This window comes from Megalobrama amblycephala, linkage group LG15, assembly GCF_018812025.1.
Source record: "Megalobrama amblycephala isolate DHTTF-2021 linkage group LG15, ASM1881202v1, whole genome shotgun sequence".
NCBI lineage: Eukaryota > Metazoa > Chordata > Actinopteri > Cypriniformes > Xenocyprididae > Megalobrama > Megalobrama amblycephala.
In genome coordinates this window covers 290,782-300,721 of record NC_063058.1, presented here as the reverse complement: position 1 = coordinate 300,721, position 9,940 = coordinate 290,782, and the positions used below count along the sequence as shown (strand labels likewise).

General features: G+C 33.1%; 2 long non-coding RNA genes across 2 annotated transcripts; one reads left to right on the top strand and one right to left on the bottom strand.

The window, feature by feature from the left end:
* Nucleotides 1-1,774: 1,774 nt before the first annotated feature.
* On the bottom strand, nucleotides 1,775-4,007 carry LOC125247176. Its single transcript, XR_007180034.1, has 3 exons — nucleotides 3,893-4,007; nucleotides 2,616-2,915; nucleotides 1,775-2,452 (listed from the first exon to the last, which is right to left on the bottom strand). It is a non-coding gene; the product is annotated as an uncharacterized LOC125247176 (long non-coding RNA).
* An 11-nt stretch (nucleotides 4,008-4,018) lies between these two features.
* LOC125247175 lies at nucleotides 4,019-7,265 on the top strand. Its single transcript, XR_007180033.1, has 5 exons — nucleotides 4,019-4,448; nucleotides 4,729-4,937; nucleotides 5,356-5,466; nucleotides 6,254-6,454; nucleotides 6,747-7,265. It is a non-coding gene; the product is annotated as an uncharacterized LOC125247175 (long non-coding RNA).
* Nucleotides 7,266-9,940: the final 2,675 nt, after the last annotated feature.

The window sequence follows — 9,940 nt, the reverse complement described above, 5'->3', positions numbered from 1 at the left end:
GCTGTTGGTGTAACAGGGTGATCCAGATCTTTTTAATTATTTATTCTCACAAAACACTGCTACATCAGAAGAACATAATTCTTGCCACAAATCATTGCTGCTTACATAGGATCTGCATGAGCACAGACCATCCCAACAGAAGGTAAAATGGTAAAACAATAGCTTCTCTTCCTCTTCTTTCCATATGAATTGCTATGAGCTGCATAGATGGACGTAAGTCAGATGTGAATGAATCAACGGCTTACAACCTATCAAGTTCTGTAGTAGGCCTATGTGTTGTACTAAGCCATCTTAGTTTGAATTAACTCGTCACAGCTTAAATAAATGCGCTAGCTTCGTAATAACAATTAAATTATAGAATATTACATGGGATAAGCATAAAATAAAGTGTATCAAGAGTGTACTTAAGTGTACTTCATGTGTATCTATATACCTTATCCATCTGTAACGTAGTTTGAATCTGACTCACTAGTTCACAGTTTAAATACATGCACTAGCTTCCTAATTACATTTAAATTACAGAATATTACATGGGATAAGCATAAAATAAAGTGTATCAAGAGTGTACTTAAGTGTACTTCATGTATATCTATATACCTTATCCATCTGTAACGTAGTTTGAATTGACTCACTAGTTCACAGTTTAAATACATGGACTAGCTTCCTAATTTCATTTAAATTACAGAATATTACACTGGGATAAGCTACGTAAAATAAAGTGTATCAAGAGTGTACTTAAGTGTACTTCATGTATATCTATATACCTTATCCATCTTTAATATAGTTTGAATTGACTCACTAGTTCACAGTTTAAATACATGGACTAGCTTCCTAATTACATTTAAATTACAGAATATTACACTGGGATAAGCTACGTAAAATAAAGTGTATCAAAATTGTACTTAAGTGTACTTCATGTGTATCTATACCTTATCCATCTGTAACGTAGTTTGAATTGACTCACTAGTTCACAGTTTAAATACATGGACTAGCTTCCTAATTTCATTTAAATTACAGAATATTACACTGGGATAAGCTACGTAAAATAAAGTGTATCAAGAGTGTACTTAAGTGTACTTCATGTATATCTATATACCTTATCCATCTTTAATATAGTTTGAATTGACTCACTAGTTCACAGTTTAAATACATGGACTAGCTTCCTAATTACATTTAAATTACAGAATATTACACTGGGATAAGCTACGTAAAATAAAGTGTATCAAAATTGTACTTAAGTGTACTTCATGTGTATCTATACCTTATCCATCTGTAACGTAGTTTGAATTGACTCACTAGTTCAGTTTAAATACATGCACTAGCTTCCTAATTACATTTAAATTACAAAATATTACACTGGGATAAGCTACGTAAATTAAAATGTATCAAAATTGTACTTAAGTGTACTTCGTGTGTATTTATACCTTATCCATCTTTAACATAGTTTGAATTGACTTACTAATTCACAGTTTAAATACATGCACTAGCTTCCTAATTACATTTAAATTACAAAATATTACACTGGGATAAGCTACGTAAAATAAAGTGTATCAAAATTGTACTTAAGTGTGCTTCATGTGTATCTATACCTTATCCATCTGTAACATAGTTTGAATTGACTCACTAGTTCACAGCTTAAATACATGCACTAGCTTCCTAATTACATTTAAATTTAAGAATAAAGTGCTTTAACTCAATAGTCTAGAGTTGAATTGATGTGATGAATTGCCTTTTCTGTCCACCTGCCAGTAAACACAAAGGGGTGACTAATAAATTGAAAAGTCAAAATGTAAATATATTTATTTTTACCCTCAAAAACTCAAAAATTATAGACCTTTACATCAAATACAACATATAACCATCTGCTAAAATTGACTGTTTCACAAACTTTAATGGTAATTGATAATACATATTTTATTAATTAAATCTATAGTATATTATACTCTCTAAAGTGTATTCTTGAAAGTCCACTGAGGTCACAGTCCATTCACACTCTGTACTTTTGACTTATGTCCTGAATTAGCCTTCCAAAGATGCCTTTCTTGTTTTTCTTTCCTAGCCAATATGTCCATTCAATAAACTTTAAGTGACTCTTCAGCATTTTCTCAGTACGGTTCCCCCTTAATCTCCACACTTGTCCTTTAATTGTTTGCCAGTATCTCTCAATGTGTTGAGTGTGGCTACCAGTCTGTGGATCCACAAAGTTGTTTTTGTGGTTTACTGGATAGTGGTGATAGCCTTGTGTAGTGAGGGACTGTACATATGCCCGCCAGGAATCACTATAAATTGTTGAACCTCTGCGCACATGCCGCTTAATGATTGGAAGCAGAGTTCTGCGTGCTCGTGAAGGGACCATCTTAAGAATAGGCCTTCGGCTACAGTGGTGTACTTCTAACAGACCGAACACCCATCCATGTCTTGCCCAGGTACCACCATACCGTCCACGGTTATACTGTAAGAAATACACAATTTCAGTTATTTACACACAAATACACAATAGATCTTATAAGTGTGCCCACAAAATCAAATTTTAACCAAATGCAGTTCTGCTAATGCTAAATTACTGAACTAGATTTGAGATGGAAAAAAAACTAAAAAAACATTTATTTGAGTACCTTTCTTTTATGACTGAATTTGGACTCATCAATTACAACAAAACGATGTCTTGAGTGCCCTCCAATTTTGAATTGATGCTTTCTTTTCATTTTCATTCTCAATGCAGTTGTGCACACCTTTTAATTAAAAACCACCATTAGTAACCACAAAAAGCGAACTATTACATCAGCTTTTATTGTTTCAAGCATATAGATTCTACCTTTCTGAGCTTTTTGGTCATTTTTGAGAGTGTTGCTGAACTGGATGCCACTCCGTCTTCCATCATGTCAATCTGACGTAATCTCAATCCTTGTGCAAACCTATAAAACAACCAAGTTAGTATTTACAAAATTTAAAGCCTCACCAGTGTCAGAAATAAATGCTTTTATGACACTTTCCCACTGAAAACTATCCCCCCCCCCCCCCCCCCAACCTTATTAAAAGGAAATGGAAATTTTAAATATTAAACTTTTAAATTATAAAACATAATATATATTTATAGATTATTTTTTTTGCCATGCATTCAAATAAAACAAAAAAACATTTTAGATATAATTCTTGATATGTTCTGCAGTTTCATCAAATTTAGAATAACTTTTAAACCTGCACGATTAAATACCACATGTACTTACAGAAAAAAACCCAAACAATAAGGAAATAAATTGTGTATCTCAGATTATTTTACTTAAACAGGTTGGGGCATGCATTTAACTGCAAAACAGGCTAATTTATGGTCCATTCTATACATATATATTAAACTTGGTTTATATACTAAAATATCAATACATACTAATTAGAGGTTGATCATATTGTGTTTTCCTAGTATAAAATTGAGTTTAAAGAAACACAATAAGGATTATTGTGTTGACACTATAGTTAATCTATATATTGAATGTGTTAAATAATGTTATTTGTCTTTACTACTAAGTATGCACTTTTACAACCAACATTTATAAGGCACGTATAAAACAGTATAATAATGCATCAAAGGTTCATTTTAATAAGCAAGCACTTACTAAATGTTCTGAAACCGCGAGCCAGTGGAATATGCTGTTTTTTCGTCCGCGAAAAAAAGAATAACACTCGAAATTATAATTAAGACTTCTGCTAACGTTATAATATTTTAAGTTACTGAAGCCTCTTTATGGCCCAAATCTGATCAAACAATCACGGAAACCCTGTAACATGTCTGATTGGTAACTTACTTTTACTTTAATTTCTCAGAAAGCATGTTTTGTGTTTAATGATTTAAAAAAAAAAAAAAAAAAACGTAGAAATTGCGTTAACATTAACTCACCTGTAAATAAACATTAACCATTCATGGAGTCCTTTATGGGATCCTGAAAAAATCGATCCAGTCCTGATCGATTTTTTCTTCTTTTGGACGTGGCTCTGTTTGCGATTGCACACCCTTAATAAAAAAAAAAAAAAAGAAAAAAAAAAAAAAAAGAAGATTGATTGTACTAAAGTAATCAGTAGCCTAACTGTTAAATAAATACATTTAAATAAATTACTTTTTTCTCCAACCCACTTACCAGGCATATCCATCTATTCTGTTGTCTTTGACAAACTTCATTTTTCTTCTGCAGTGTCCACATCGCATTATTTTGGCTAATAATTTTTTTCGCTGCATCCATTTGATAAGCTTTATCTTATCATTTTTTTCGTGCAGTCGTGATACTGTATGTAAAGACACCATATTTTAAATTTCGCGCCTAGCTGCCTACCTGCGCGGTTTATTTCTATACGTGTAATATACGTCATCGAACCGCGTTATCACGTGACCTTAGTAACGGCCTTTATTGGTTAGAAAAGGAATCGCTTAGAATCCTGGAGAGACACCTACACAACTGGTAAGTAATAGTGTTTTTGTTGGTAGATATACTTTTTTAGAAGAATATACAGTAAGGTGAGATCGAAATGTATTAAATTATGTATAGGATTGTTGACTGCATTATTGTCTCATTTGACTGCTTTACTACGAACCTTGCTAGTCTCTTTTGTGCAGATATACATACACTTTTAAGAAAAATGAAGATTCACCATTTTTTAATACTAAATACCATAGCAAAAAAATGTTTTAATGATGTGGTTTACATCATATCTGATGTGTACATCACTATTCGGACTCAGGTCCACTATGGCCAGCAAAAGAGTGAAAAGGAGAGGACAAAAAATATGGGATGAAGAGACTGTAGAGAGCCCCAAAAATGTGACACAAGATCTGCAAGCTGCTAAAGAAGTAACGTTAGAGAAGCATGTAGGAGAAGACCAGAGAATGGAAGATGAAGATCATGTGTCCAGCAAGGAGAGTGAACAGTGTGATGAGACTCTGTTCAGTGGTAAGAGTTTATTTCATTGTATTCTGCCTTGATTCTGGGAATGTAAGCATTCCTCAATTGAAATTTAGAAATATAGATAAGTGTCTTCATAAAAAGCAGCTACTTCCTTAAATTTTAACTGGTAAAAGAAAAGGGAATGCACATTAGGTCCTACCCATCCATTGCTTATTTTATTAACATGTATTTTTCAAGTCCACTATTATTATCACATATTGTCACTGATTTTAGTTTAGTCAGTTATTTTTAATATCATGCTTTTTACCTTCTGTTAAAATGTTATTAAATGTCATTATGCTAACTTATGTTTATCTTTTAAATCTCTTATTGAAATCTTATTTAGCACTTTCATTAAACCTCTTTCTAAATGCTTCATAAATAAAATGCATTAACTGTACATTGAATATTTTGTTGATTGTAGATAAAACCAGCTCCCTGAAGTTGCAGCAGAAAAATAAAAGACTGCGGAAAAAAATTAAGAAAAAGCAAGAGGAAATTGACACCTTGAAGAAAAAGTTGAGAGCAAGAACAGGTTGGTGACTGGCTGGGTGAGGTCTGTTATGTTAGACATGTAATTAAAGAGAAAGTGACCCAATAAAAACAGTATAAAGTACATGTATATTCTATATCCTTTTTTAAACTAGTTGTAAAGGGTCAATGAAATGTTTTCTTTTTATTATTTTATAATGTTCCTAGAGGTCCACTTTTTAAAATTCTAGTTATACAAGTTTGTTACTAAGATTTCTGTATTAAACAACGTGAAGTGGACCACTGTTTTGATTTACGAATGTATAAAGTAAACCACCAAAAACAATTTAGCAGCAAAGTAGTCCTTACATATCAGAACAATCATTGATCACAGATTACACATTATAACTAACATGTTTGCTTGCATGTTGCACCATTAGTGTCAATTATTGTACCTGAGCCACTCTGTATTACTTTTAATTCTATTGTGGTGTTGCAACATCAGGATGGGGCTGATATTCAAATTAGCTGTTTTTTGCAAAGTATGTCAAATGTTGAATTATAAAGGAAAATTTGATTCCCCCATTTCATGACCCCTTTAAAGAACTTGATCAAACTAAACTAATTTTGCATGCAGCTATAGCTTTGTCAGGAGATAGCACACATGCTAATATAAGCTCAAATACATCCAAAGTAAAATTTATTTTTCTTTGGGTGGCAGTTGAGGCTTATTTATGGTGTGAAGGCACTTAATAATAAAAATAAAAAAAAAGAAATAAAAATATAGAATAACAATGAAAATCAGTTCACACAAAAAGTAGATTTTATAATGTGATGTTTTTTGGGGGCAGGGAAATCAAAAAAGTACAAATCCTGAGATTCAGATGATTCCAGCTCCACCTCCAGCTCCAGCTCCACCTCCAGTTCCACCTCCAGCTCCACCTCCAGTTCCACCTCCAGTTCCTTGTTTTCATCTACTTCATTCTCCAAAATGAAGAAACCCCACAAGAAAAGTAAAAAGAAGCACCGTCATCCTCTGGCAATGGCAAGAGGTACTTTAAACGGTATATCTGTGGTTGGCAACCATTTTGCAACTGCAAAAAATGTTAAACTATTTAAAGAATTCTGCTGGTCTGTAGTCTACTGCAGTGGTTCCAACCCAGTTTCTTTTTGTATATTGAATAACAATGAATAATTATCTTTGATATATTTTTGATTATTTATAATACTGCCTATGAAAAGTAGTTGGGAGAAAGCAATGCTATTTAATATATAATTTCAATCCTATTGTAGTCCATTTAAAGTGAATGGCTGATAATTCTGTTTTTCTTGTTTTCTTTGCAGCTCGCACAACTGATGATGTGGTACATAGGTACCATAAAGTTATGAAGGCCTATAAGAGTCAGGGGAGCATGACTAAGGCATTTAAAATGGTAGGTGTGGATCGGAACACACTGGCGCTGTCTGCTCCCCTGGCAGAAATTGCAATTGCATGTCCAAAATTCTTAAAGAGCCTTCCACCATTTAACCTCAGAAAAGAGAAGCTTTTAGACTACTCTAAGCGTTGTGCGGAGTCAATGACTCCAGAGGTCAGCACTAAAATTGAAGAGCTAAAAGCTAAAGGCAAGCTTCTGCCAATCAAGTACAAATACAGATAAGCCCCTTAATATTTAATAGTTTAATAATGTTATAGTTTTATATTGGGGCTATTTTTGTTTTTTATTTATTCATTTAATTTGTTTCACAAGCAGTTCCACTATGTTAGAATGCACTTAAAATGTGTTTAAGTAATATGTTTTGCTTAGCAATGTATTAAAAGCCATTCTATTCTAGTGTTCCATTGTTTTAAAGCTTAATAATAAAGGTTTTGAATTGTATAAATCTACTCACATCATTCATTTCCATCAATGTGTTGGTAGGCAGGTGGATAGAAAGTATAAGAACACTTATTCCTGGTTTCACAGACAAGGCTTAAGCTAGTTCTAAGCTAAAATGCATGTTTGAGCTGTTTTAACTGAAAGTAACTTGCACTGATGTATCTTAAAATATGTCAGTGCCATTGTTTTGTCTCAAGATACACACCAGTAACATTTCTAAAAGCTACTTAAATGTCCTAATTGAACTAAGGCCTAATCCTGGCTTAATGAAACCGGACCTTAAGATTTGGGTATAATTTTCCACATCCCGCTCTGTTTACCACACAGTTGAGTGCACAAGTGTTATTCATGTGTGATACACTTTATTTTACGTAGCTTATCCCAGTGTAATATTTTGTAATTTAAATGTAATTAGGAAGCTAGTGCATGTATTTAAACTGTGAACTAGTGAGTCAATTCAAACTATGTTAAAGATGGATAAGGTATAGATACACATGAAGTACACTTAAGTACAATTTTGATACACTTTATTTTACGTAGCTTATCCCAGTGTAATATTTTGTAATTTAAATGTAATTAGGAAGCTAGTGCATGTATTTAAACTGTGAATTAGTGAGTCAATTCAAACTATATTAAAGATGGATAAGGTATAGATACACATGAAGTACACTTAATTACATTATTGATACACTTTATTTTACGTAGCTTATCCCAGTGTAATATTCTGTAATTTAAATGAAATTAGGAAGCTAGTGCATGTATTTAAACTGTGAACTAGTGAGTCAATTCAAACTATGTTACAGATGGATAAGGTATAGATACACATGAAGTACACTTAAGTACATTATTGATACACTTTATTTTACGTAGCTTATCCCAGTGTAATATTTTGTAATTTAAATGTAATTAGGAAGCTAGTGCATGTATTTAAACTGTGAACTAGTGAGTCAATTCAAACTATGTTACAGATGGATAAGGTATAGATACACATGAAGCACACTTAAGTACACTCTTGATACACTTTATTTTACGTAGCTTATCCCTGTGTAATATTTTGTAATTTAAATGAAATTAGGAAGCTAGTGCATGTATTTAAACTGTGAACTAGTGAGTAGATTCAAACTACGTTACAGATGGATAAGGTATATAGATATACATGAAGTACACTTAAGTACAATTTTGATACACTTTATTTTACGTAGCTTATCCCATGTAATATTCTGTAATTTAAATGTAATTAGGAAGCTAGTGCATGTATTTAAACTGTGAACTAGTGAGTCAATTCAAACTATGTTACAGATGGATAAGGTATATAGATATACATGAAGTACACTTAAGTACACTCTTGATACACTTTATTTTATGCTTATCCCATGTAATATTCTATAATTTAATTGTTATTACGAAGCTAGCGCATTTATTTAAGCTGTGACGAGTTAATTCAAACTAAGATGGCTTAGTACAACACATAGGCCTACTACAGAACTTGATAGGTTGTAAGCCGTTGATTCATTCACATCTGACTTACGTCCATCTATGCAGCTCATAGCAATTCATATGGAAAGAAGAGGAAGAGAAGCTATTGTTTTACCATTTTACCTTCTGTTGGGATGGTCTGTGCTCATGCAGATCCTATGTAAGCAGCAATGATTTGTGGCAAGAATTATGTTCTTCTGATGTAGCAGTGTTTTGTGAGAATAAATAATTAAAAAGATCTGGATCACCCTGTTACACCAACAGCTGTGTAATCAACTTTGCCCTTTCATATGTGTAGCAGCCTACAGAACATACAAAATTACCCTATGTAACCACAGGCTTTTCCACACCTTAGTAACATATGTAGGTACTTGTTGTTACATTGTGTAGTACTAAGTACTTTTTATATAATTACATTGTAACACATATGTAACAAGATCTTTTGTTACATCAGTAGGTAGCTGTGTAACGGACTCGCCCTGTTACATAAGTGTAACAGTTGCTGCCTATTACATGTGCATAATTACAATCTGTAAGTACATTCTGTTCCATAACTTAGTTACATATTAAGTACATTTTGTTGCATGTTATTACACCGTCTACTACTAAGTACTTAATGAGGTAATTACTCTGTATTAATGTCACCTTAAAATAAAGTGTTACCTTTTATTGTTTAAAATTAATTTATAAATGGTTTATGGTCTGGTCTATGTATCCCTGCCTCTGCTGAATTATTTTTATCCCTGGTGGGGATAAAAAAAATATCCCTCCCGGGTGTCGCTACTCCACAAACCACCAACAGAGCATATAAAATACCAAAAATAAAAATCGTTTTTTTTAAAACATCGCCAAGTAAAACGCTGTGTTTAACTGTCTCTTTACGACACAACAAACGGGACACTTTTTAGACGCGCATTCCGACTTCGCCTCAGCGCCTGGCGCAAGTCAAACGAGCGCGGAAAAGGTGCAGGTGACGACGAGGGAGCTTCACTTGAACAACAGTGAACTGCGGTCAGATGAGGTGTTGTCAGGCTATGTCGGTAAAACTCAGAAAAATTAACACGACTGTCAAATCAGTCATTATACTGTGCTCGTGGCGCGCACTCAAGAATTGCGTGTGCGCACTTTGACAGTAAAAGTTTGTATATGTAGTATGCACTTTGATCAAAAATAAATGGGACCAAG